The sequence below is a fragment of the Oryx dammah genome, unplaced genomic scaffold (assembly GCF_014754425.2).
Source record: "Oryx dammah isolate SB20612 unplaced genomic scaffold, SCBI_Odam_1.1 HiC_scaffold_2, whole genome shotgun sequence".
Taxonomy (NCBI): Eukaryota; Metazoa; Chordata; class Mammalia; order Artiodactyla; family Bovidae; genus Oryx; species Oryx dammah.
In genome coordinates this window covers 54,725,768-54,737,944 of record NW_024070186.1, presented here as the reverse complement: position 1 = coordinate 54,737,944, position 12,177 = coordinate 54,725,768, and positions in this window count along the sequence as shown.

Genomic DNA, 12,177 nt, shown 5'->3' with positions numbered 1-12,177 from the left:
AGTTGAGCTATTTCAAATTCTGAAAGATGATGCTGTGAAAGTGCTGCACTGAATATGCCAGCAAATTTGGAAAACTCAGCAGTGGCCACAGGACTGGAAAAGGTCAGTTTTCATACCAATCCCAAAGAAAGACAATGCCAAAGAATGCTCAAACTACTGCATAATTGCACTCATCTTACATGCTAATAAAGTGTTGCTCAAAATTCTATAAGTCAGTGTTTAGCAACATGTGAACCATGAATTTCCAGATGTTTAAGCTGGTTTTAGAAAAGGCAGAGGAACCAGATCAAATTGCCAACATCTGCTAGATCATTGAAAAAGCAAAAGAGTTCCAGAAAAACATCTATTTCAGCTTTATTGACTATGCTAAAGACTGCCTGTGTGGATCACCACAAACTGTGGAAAAGTCTTAAAGAGATGGGAATACCAGACTGCCTGACTTACCTTTGAGAAACATATATGCAGGTCAGGAAGTAACAGTTAGAACTGGACATGAAACAACAGACTGGTTCCAAATAGAAAAAGGAGTACATCAAGGCCGTATATTGTCACCCTGCTTATTTAACTTATATGCAGAGTACATCATGACAAACGCTGGGCTGGACGAAGCACAAGCTGGAATCAAGATTGCTGGGAGAAATATTAATAACTTCACATATTCAGATGACACCACTTTTATGGCAGAAAGTGAAGAAGACCTAAAGAGCCTCTTAATGAAAGTGAAAGAGGAGAGTGAAAAAGTTGGCCTAAAGCTCAACATTCAGAAAACTAAGATAATGGCATCTGGTCCCATCACTTCATGGCAAATAGATGGGAAAACAGTGGCTGACTTTATTTTGGGGCTCCAAAATCACTGCAGATGGTGATTGCAGCCATGAAATTAAAAGACACTTACTCCTTGGAAGGAAAGTTATGACCAACCTAGACAGCATATTGAAAAGCAGAGACATTACTTTGCCAACAAAGGTCCATCTAATCAAGGCTATGGTTTTTCCAGTGGTCATGTATGGATGTGAGAGTTGGACTATAAAGAAAGCTGAGCACCGAAGAATTGATGCTTTTGAACTGTGGTGTTGGAGAAGACTCTTGAGAGTCCCTTGGACTGCATGGAGATCCAACCAGTCCATCCTAAAAAGATCAGTCCTGTTTGTTCATTGGAAAGACTAATGTTGAAGCTGAAACTCCAATACTTTGGCCACCTGATATGAAGAGCTGACTCATTTGAAAAGACCCTGATTCTAGGAAAGATTGAGGGCATGAGGAGAAGAGGACAACAGACAATGAGATGGTTGGATAGCATCACCACCTCAATGAACATGAGTTTGGGTAAACTCTGGGAGTTGGTGATGAACAGGGAGGCCTGGCATGCTGTGATTCATGGGGTTGCAAAGAGTTAGACATGACTGAGTGACTGAACTGAACCGAGCTGAATCAGATAGTCATCCAGTTAAATGTTAGTGATCTAAAATCTTTATCTTTGGTCTATTTTTTTATACCCAATTGTACTAGTCTGAATAATACCCACCCCAGAGATGTCCATGTCCTTATCTTCTGAATCTTAGAATATATTAGGCTACACAGCAAAGGAAAGTTTCAGAAGAAATTAAAATTTCTAGTCAACTAACCTTGATATTGAAAAATTATCCTGGGTTACTTTAGTGGTTCCAGTGTAATCACAAGGATCCTTATAAGGGGAGGAGAGAGGCAGAAGGGCATCAGTGTCAGGGTGCTGTGACTGGCCATTTTTGGTTTGAAGATGAAAGGGAGCACAAGAAATATATCACAAGAACACTTGGGCAAGAAAGTCTGGGAAAGGTTTACAGGCCCTTTTGGTAAGAGTTAAAAAGCTAGGTAGGATACTGAATATCAACAAGCATTACTGTGACTATTAAGTTCATGACTTTTGGCAAATTATGTAATTATTTTTATCTGTAAAAAGGGATAATGACAGTATTTACTTTGTATATTTATGTGGATTAAAGGAAATGATAATTGGAAAAAATTTAACATACAATACACAGAAAGATCTTATATAGTTTAGAAATTATTTTAATTTCAGAAGAATGTATTAAAATAATATATGTAAAACTTAGGTGATCATAGATTTAAATCTTGATTTTTATATCACTTACTAGTTTTACACATTTGCTATGTTACTTCATTCTCTAATGCTTCTTTTCTTCAGCTGTAAAAAATAGACACATCCATCCATAGAAAAGGTGATGACAGAGGATGAGACGGCTGGATGGCATCACTGACTCGATGAACGTGTGTTTGAGTGAACTCCGGGAGTTGGTGATGGACAGGGAGGCCTGGCGTGGTATGATTCATGAAGTCGCAAAGAGCAGGACAAGACTGAGCGACTGAACTGAACTGAACTGATCCATGAGTTAATGCATGGCAAGCACAATTTGTGACCAGTATATTAGAAGTCAATGTTATGATTAAAATTAATATAACAAATAATAAATTTGAATTAAATAAATATCTTCTGATTTGTTTCATATATCAATAAATGAGTTGTGGTTCTTCAGTGGCTTCCTTGTCTCTGACTCTTCGCAACCTCATGGACTGCAGCACACCAGGCTTCCCTGTCCTTCACTATCTCCTAGAGGTTGCTCAAACTCATGTCCGTTAAGTAAGTGACACTATCCAATCCTCTCAATAAATGAGCTGAATACAAATACATAAAATGTGAAGTAGGACTCATGATTACACAGTTCACTTCAGTTCAGTTGCTCAGTTGTGTCCAACTCTTTGTGACCCCATGAACTGCAGCACGCCAGGCCTCCCTGTCCATCATCAACTCCCGGAGTTCACCCAAACCCATGTCTATTGAGTTGGTGGTGCCATCCAACCATCTCATCCTCTGTTGTCCCCTTATCCTCATGCCCTCATTCTTTCCAAGCATCAGGATCTTTTCAAATGAGTCAGCTCTTCACATCAGGTGGCCAAAGTTAGAGTTTCAGGTTTAACATCAGTCCTACCAATGAACACCCAGAACTGATCTTTTTTAGGATGGACTGGTTGGATCTCCATGCAGTCCAAGGGACTGTCAAGAGTCTAATTCAACACCATAGTTCAAAAGCATCAATTCTTCGGCGCTCAGCTTTCTTTATAGTCCAACTCTCACATCCACACATGACCACTGGAAAACCTAAGCCTTGACTAGACGGACCTTTGTTGACAAAGTAATGTCTCTGCTTTTCAGTATTCTGTCTAGGTTGGTCATAACTTTCCTTCCAAGGAGTAAGCATCTTTTAAGTCTAGCTTTATCTTGAAAATGTATGTTAAAAGAGATTATTCATTAAGAACACTTTCTCCCTATTCTCACTCCAGCCAAAAATGATTGCATGCTAAACTTAATTGATTTGAAACCTAGGTTTTCTATAAATTTAATGAATGATAAACGTTCACAATAAAACAAATCTTTAGAATGCCAATATAATATTTAAAGGTATTACAAAAGATTTTTATTTTCATTTGTCTATTATTTAAGAAAATATAGTGCATTATTTTTTTAATTGAGCAAAGCAGAAAAATACTAGGAAATTTTAACCACCCCAAATCACACCACCCAGAAATAACATTATTTATATTTGATGACCACTATTCTAGAGATTTCAATATTTATGTTACAGAAAGACACCAAAAACTGTTTCTTTTTTTAATATAAATTTATTTATTCTAATTGGAGGTTAATTACTTTACAATATTGTATTGGTTTTGCCATACATCAACATGTATCCACCACAGGTATACATGTGATCCCGTTACTGAATACCTCAATTTTATTATTAGTGTCAAAGCATAACAGCTTCATTAGCTTTTATATTCTTTCTTTCCTTTAGGACTTTATAAGTAGTACTATCTTAGAAAAATATATAGACTTGTAATTACAGTAGTTACCACACTACAGGTTTTTTTGAAATTATCATTTTAAAATGTTTTGCTCAGATTATCATTAGGAAAGTGTTAACAAAGATTAAGATTTTATTACTTTATTTATAGGACAAGGGAACAAAAATCACTTTCCCTTTAATTTTGATTTTGCCCTTATGTTAAGTTGCTCAGTCGTGTCCGACTCTTTGTGACCCCGTGGACTGCAGCCTACCAGGCTTCTCTGTCCATGGGATTCTCCAGGCAAAAATATTGGAGTGGGTTACTATTTCCTTCTCCAGGGCATCTTCCCGACCCAGGGATCGAACCCGGGTTCCCACATTGGAAGCAGACGCTTTAACCTGCCCTTGGATGAGCATAATGCTCCAGCACAACAGGCTGTGTGTGTGTGTGTGTTATATGTGTGTTATCTTCAGAGACACATTTACTTAATTCTAATTTTTAGCAGGAAATAAAAATCTTGAAGCCCATCTCTCTCAGGATTAAAATCTTCAAAATTTATACATGCAAATTGATAATGAATAGTTGAAGTAACAACCTTCAGCCCCGTATTGTTTATTTGAGAGCAGACACAAGTGGAAAAGAGGGAAACTGCATTGAATTTTTGATGCTATGTAGTAAACCAGGCTCAGTTCCCAGATGAATGTCTGTTTTCCACATTTAAGACTTCCAGCAGGTGTATGACTGGAATTTGTTTCAGCAAAGTTGCAAATTACCATGCCATAGACTTTCTGAGTCATTCACGAATTGTCCAAACCAAGAATGCAAATGAAAGAATTTACGGCATCCCATTTCGGATATTTATATTTGCACTTCTGTCTTGAATTTCAAGAGGTTGTTTTGAATTATTTAAAGAAAGCTATAACTTTCACTTTTCAGATTGCTTGAGAAAAATAAATCCATTCTTGGTAATGTGACAAAAACCATTCTCCTGAGTTTGCAAAACTGTCCGGTAAGTTCTGATACATGGCTAGTTCAGTTAAGGTAGACTAACTTGCACCTCCACTTACTGACTTCTCTGAATCACCATGAGCAAGTGGACCAAATTTCTTCTTATTAGACATCTCAAAAATGTGCATTTAAATTTTAGAATTGAAAACTACCATATAAATTTATTATTGTGCTTGACAATGGAATCTGCTATCTCTGAGACTAATATCTGGCTGTTTTAAATTTTTATAAACCATTTTGACATAGTTGCTCTATGTTTTACTTTGCAGAAATGAGAATTTCAGTGCTGTTAAGAATTTCCAGCACAAGGTGATTAATTGCCAGGAATACAGCATCAAAAGAAATAGCAGAAGTAGAGAAGAGCTGGCTTATATGAGGCCCATGTGATTTTCTTGAGTGGCTTAATAACTGGAAGATGGTGGTACCATCATCTGAGGTATTGAGATGATGAAGTAGGGAAGGGTGGGGGAAAATTCCATAAGATGGAAGGGGGGCTGATGGAAAGACAAGTTAACAAACATTTGTAATCTAAACAATGTGTTTTTAAGAGGAGCTGTATAGCCACTTTCACATTAATCATTTATAAATTATTTTAATGCCATCAACACTCTTTCCATCCCTATATTCACCATCTAGTTACAGTCTTTAATTACATTGTTTGTTATGTTGGAGATATGATCAGGACGTGTGGCTTTTAGTAGCTTCCATAAATCATAGAAAATAATGTCATAAATAAACATGTTAATTGCTAATCTGTTTCTTGATTATTATTATCTAGATGTTTTATATCTGTAATATTATTCAGCTATTCATGTTTGGGAAGGCATGTACACCCGTGGTGGATTCATGTCAATGTATGGCAAAACCAATACAGAATTGTAAAGTAAAATAAAAAATAAATTAAAAAATAAAAATAAAATAAAATAAAAAATATATATTTTTAGGACCTACTATGTTTAGCATTGTACTAAAGCTTGGAATGGTGAAATATGACTTCTCCTTTTCATAGAAATGATGAGGTAGGACAAAATACTGAACTGTTAGTGCAAATGAATAGATGTACAAGTGACAAGAGTTGCTCTTTCCACTCAAAGTATCTCCCATTATCCCAAGTAACTACTTAAAATTACCCAGAACTCCATCTTAGTGCAGTAATTTGCATCCATCATCCATTCTACTTTAAAAAATTCCTGGTAGGCAAAATTAATGCATTTTAATTTTCCAGATTGAAAAATTTATTTTCCAGGGTGAAAAAGCTGGCTTAAAACTCAACATTCAAAAATCTAAGATCATGGCATCCAGTCCCATCATTTCATAACAAATAGATGGGGAAACAATGGAAACAGTGACAGACTTTATTTTCTTGGCTCCAAAATCACTGCAGATGGTGACTGCAGCCATGAAATTAAAAGAAGAACAACTATGGAATTTGAAGAAAAACTATGACCAAAGTAGACTGCATATTAAAAAGCAGAGACATTACTTTGCCAATAAAGGTCCTTCTAGTCAAAGCTACGGTTTGTCCAGTAGTCATGTATGGATGTGAGAGTTGGACTGTAAAGAAAGTTGACTGCTGAAGAATTGATGCTTTTGAACTGTGGTGATGGAAAAGACTCTTGAGAGTCCCTTGGACTGCAAGAAGATCCAACCAGTTCATCCTAAAGGAAATCAGTCCCAAATATTCTTTGGAAGGACTGATGTGAAACTGAAGCTCCAATACTTTGGCCACCTGATGTGAAAAAGTGACTCATTGGAAAAAACCCTGATGCTGAGAAAGATTGAATGCAGGAGAAGGGGATGATATGGGATGAGATAGTTGGATGGCATCACCAAATTGATGGACATGAGTTTTAGCAAACTTTGGGAGTTGGTGATGGAAAGGGAGGCCTGGCATGCTGCAGTTCATGGTGTCTCAAAGAGTCAGATATGACTAAGTGACTGAACTGACTGAATTTTCCAGAATGCAGATCAACAAGATACATTTTCTGACTTGGACCCCATATATGTCTTCTATCATTTATAAGATAGTTTTCCCATAGTTTTGGTTGTCATTTCTTTTGTTGAGCAAAAAGCAGTAAAATTTTATGCCACTTTTGGTTCTGGGAATCTGGCTGGCAGTGGATAATGATTAAATATCAGTCTCTGTGCAATGGTACCAGATCAAATCTCAATCAGAGTTTTGGATGAGGTAGAGAAGAATGGTTTTATTGCTTTGCCAGGCAAAGGGGGTTACAGCAGGTTCTTGCCCTTAAAACTGTGTGTCTGACCCAAACGGTTTTGGTGAGGAGTTTTATAGCAATGGTTCAAGAACGGGGTTGTGGATAAAGCAGAGAGCCTGAACTACTTTAATCTGGCCTCAGGTGGATTCCTGATGAGCTTCAAGTTTATCAAATTATCAATATTATATACATATATATATTCTTTTGCATATTTATTTCCATTGTGGTTTATTATAGGATATTGAATGTAGTTCCCTGTGCTATACAATAAGACCTTGTTGGTTAGCTCCAAATTTCTGTTACTATATTCCTTAGGGTTTCTTTTTTTCATTAACTGGTAAGGCATGAAAGAATATGAAGAAAGGGAAGACTCTCTTATGTATCTTCAAAAAGCTAAAAATGTGTCATAAGACTAAGATGATTTTACTCCATTTACATATAAAGTGTTAGTGAAAATATATAGTGGTAGTTATGTACAAATTCATTACATATATCATAAATGCCATATTCTGATACTGCAATGTTACTTAAAAATATTTAACAGATCATTAATTGTTTCTCTCTAAATTTTAAGTGTTAACATTTAGCACAGCTTCTAAAGCCCCTCTTAGTTTGGGTAGTACTTCTGTCTTCTTTATTCTCACTTTCTGTTATTTCTTTACACACAAATCCATATTATATTCTCTAGCCATATTTTTAAACAGTATCTGTTAAACTATCTTTTGCATGACTCATATTGCTCTACATTTGCCTATGAATTAAGGCAAAAAGTTTGCAGGATAAACTAAATTTAGTCTAAGTTCCTTGAACTTTTCCTTCATCTTGATTGTGCAATATTTTCTTGTGGTTACACATTGTGGTATTTTTAATTTAGTAAGTTCATAAATGAAAATTAGGTGGTGGTAGTTTAGTTGCTAAGTCATGTCTGACTCTTGAGACCCCGTGAACTGTAACCTGCCAGGCTCCTCTGCTCATGGGATTCTCCAGGCAAGAATACTGGAGTGGGTTGCCATTTTCTTTCCCAGAGGATCTTCCTGACCCAGGAATTGAACCTGGGTCTCATTCAATAAATGAAAATTAGAGAAGCAGTCATATGATTTACTCTTATAAATGTAAAATGATAAAGACTGAGATATACAATAGTTTAGCTATTGAACACCATAGCTTAACATCAATTTTTGTGTCTCTTTACTACTTTCAGATTTTGAAGATGAAAAAATATATTATATACACTTTTATTTCAGTAATTTATAGAGTCTGTTTATTATTTTTGAGGATATGGAAAAATATCCTTGACAACAGGAAGGAATTAGAAAGACAGCAATGCACCTCGTAAGAAAGGGTACAGAATGACACATGCCATCTACACGTGCCTGTGGTTAAAAAAAGACAAGGTCACAGCAGTGAAAATAAAACAAAAACCACAAATGCAATTCTCTTAGAAAACAGTAAAACATAGCTTTTGCAGATACAACTTATTATCCACAGCATTTAATGACAGGGAACAGATAACATTTAAAGAAGATAAGTAGTAGAATGTTCTGATAAAAAATGGAACACACACACACAAGCTGAAAGTATTTAATTATTGCTTAAAAGGTTAGATAAAAAGAATCCGGAATGTGAGTCATAGATTTAGGCCTGGTTCACCAAGTCACCGCTTGGCTTGAGTCAATTTCACATAATTAACTTTTTGGAAAAATAAGCTGGGAAAATGGAATAATATGGGTACTTAAGGCCTACATATAGAAATGATTTTGTGATGAAATCTAGCCTGTCAGTAAAAAAGAAATCTGATATGAGGAAAGCTGATAATCATAAATGAAACTAAAACTTGAATCATTAAAAGGAGAGGGATACTAAATATCAACATCTAATAATGAGTCATTTCTGGGGATCTAAAAATATATTACATGAATTTTAATGTATTAATTATCTGTTATTCAAGCATAAAAATAGTATGATTGCTCACCATTCAAAATGTATTTTGTATAAAAGGAACACAGCTCTATTAAGGATTAGGGATTTTCCATTCAGTCATTGAAAAACAATATGAAAAATATTGCAAAAATACAAAGGTACGAGTTTCTAGAACTGTTTAGAATAACATTAACTTATCTTTTGGAAGCTTGTAATCAATTAATATTTGTAAAGTAGATATAAGTAGCTCTGGACTTTGTTTATGTGAGTTATTTATAGCTTATTTCTATTTCTACCAAAGCTTTCCTAAAAATTATGCTGTTTCTCTGTACCATATAGGGCTTCCCTTGTAACTCAGCTAGTAAAGAATCCACCTGCAATGCAAGACCTCGGTTCCATTCCTGGGCTGGGAATGTACCCATATGTACTATATGATACTTGAAATTTGTTTCAGTTTTTCTAAAAAAAAGTCCATTCAGCCTACATCAATAATAGCTTACAAGGTTATTGGAGACATTCCAGATTAAAAAAAAAAAAAAATTTGTGAGAAATAATCCAGAAGAAGTGGTAAAATAGCATATTGTATGTAATAAATAATGAGTATGTAATAAGCAACCAGTCCATTCTGAAGGAGATCAACCCTGGGATTTCTTTGGAAGGAATGATGCTGAAGCTGAAGCTCCAGTACTTTGGCCACCTCATGTGAAGAGTTGACTCATTGGAAAAGACTCTGATGCTGGGAGGGATTGGGGGCAGGAGGAGAAGGGGACGACAGAGGATGAGATGGCTGGATGGCATCAGGAATCGATGGGCGTGAGTCTGAGTGAACTCCGGGAGATGGCGATGAACAGGGAGGCCTGGTGTGCTGCGATTCATGGGGTCGCAAAGAGTCGGACACGACTGAGCGACTGAACTGAACTGAACTGACTAAGGAACCTAATGCTTCCTTCACTGTTCATCCTAGTTTGGTAACATCTAATACTTATTAAAATTGTCAGGTTAAGGAAAAGTATATATAGGACACTGAACCTGGTAGGCTATAGTGCATGGCGTCGCAAAGAGTCACTCACTCACTCGCTTCTTTACTGACCGTTATGTAGCTTTTCTGCTATAAATTCCTCATTCTTTATATTAATGTATTATACATTTCTTTAATTTCTATATTTATTAACTTTTTAATGAAATCACTTTTTATAAAGTGTTATTTTCTGGGACATTTAAAGTCATATTAATATTTTGAATGCAAAAATTCTTTTTCCCCCTTTGGTGAAATATTTTTAATTTAGAATCCAGTATTAGAAATATTGTCTGTTCTATACATCTGTGTCTCTTTTGCTGTCTCGCATACAGGGTTATCATTACCATCTTTCTAAATTCCGTATATATATGTTAGTATACTATATGGGTATTTTTCTTCCTGGCTTACTTCACTCTGTATAATTGGCTCCAGTTTCATCCACCTCATTAGAACTGATTCAAATGTATTCTTTTTAATGGCTGAGTAATGCTCCATTGTGTATATGTACCACCGCTTTCTAATCCATTCATCTGCTGATGGACATCTAGGTTGCTTCCATGTCCTGGCCATTATAAACAGTGGAGAAGGCAATGGCAACCCACTCCAGTACTCTTGCCTGGAGAATCCCATGGACAGAGGAGCCTGGTAGGCTACAGTCCATGGGGTCTCGAAAAGTTGGGCATGACTGAGCGAATTCACTTTCATGCATTGGAGAAGGAAAATGGCACCCCATTCAAGTGTTCTTGCCTGGAGAATCCCAGGTTGTACAGAGTCAGACACGACTGAAGTGACTTAGCAGCAGCGATGAACATTGGGGTACATGTGTCTCTTTCAATTTTGGTTTCCTTGGTGTGTATGCCCAACAGTGGGATTGCTGGGTCATAAGGCAGTTCTATTTCCAGTTTTTTAAGGAATCTCCACACTGCTCTCCATAGTGGCTGCAGAGAGATGGTATGGGAAGGGAGGTGGGAGGGGGATTCAGGATTGGGAACTCATGTACACCCATGGGGGATTCATGTTGATGTATGGCAAGACCAATACAGTATTGTAAAGTAAAATAAAAATTAAAAAAAAAAAATATTGGGGCTTCCCAGGTGGCGTTAGTGGTAAAGGGCCTGCCTGCCAATGTAGGAGACATATGAGACATGGGTTCGATCTCAGGTCCCGAAGATCCCCTGGAAGAGGAAATGGTAACCCACTCAGGTTATCTTTGCCTGAAGAATTCCATAGACAGGGGAGCCTGGCAGATGAGAGTCCAAGGGATCACAAAGAGTCAGACATGACTGAAGTGACTTAGCAAACAAACAATCAGAAATATTAGTAACATAGTTACCTTAATAGAGAATTCACTTTAAAGAATTACCAATATGCATTTACTACTCCTATCTAAGATTTTCAATGGGAAAAAATCATTTCTCCAAATTGTCAAAAACGTTTTTGTATATTCTAGATAAAATAACATTTTTCTAAGGTGAGTTTTTGCTGGCACTCACATAAAAGAGTGGTATATATTTGAGAAAAGAAATTTAATGATGATATTGATAATGATATTTTTAATCCCATGTGACAAAGTTTTTGTCTTGAGTGAGGTTATACAAAAATAACCTAAATTCAATTGCCATAGATAATTATAATATTCTTGTTAATACCAGCATTGTATTTGCATATTTCTTGAGTAATAGACTTTTACAATGTTATCTTAAGACAGAGCACATATGGAAAAGGAAACATTCTGTGAGATATGATTTTAACTAATATAATTTGGATGAATAAATACAAAATTTTGAAGTGAAATACTAATTAAATGTCTTTATCTGAGCTTAAGGAAATTTTTTTCTGATCCCAATGTTTTAGTCCTTCAAAAGTCAGTAATATGCTTGAAATTAAGACAATTTACTTACTATGTGGAACCTAGAAAATAGTGTTTATTATCCCAAATCATAAATATACATCATTATATATATATATATTTAAATATAAAAACTGCAATGTAGAGCATTAAATACAATTAACTTTTATTGAGAGCTAACTATTGACCAGGTACTTTTCTAGACCAGATACTACTATAAATTCATGCTTACTCCATTTAATTTTCAATCCACCTGCAGTGCAGGAGACCAGGGCTTGATCCCTAGGTTGGGAAGATCCCTTGGAGAAGGTAATGGCAAT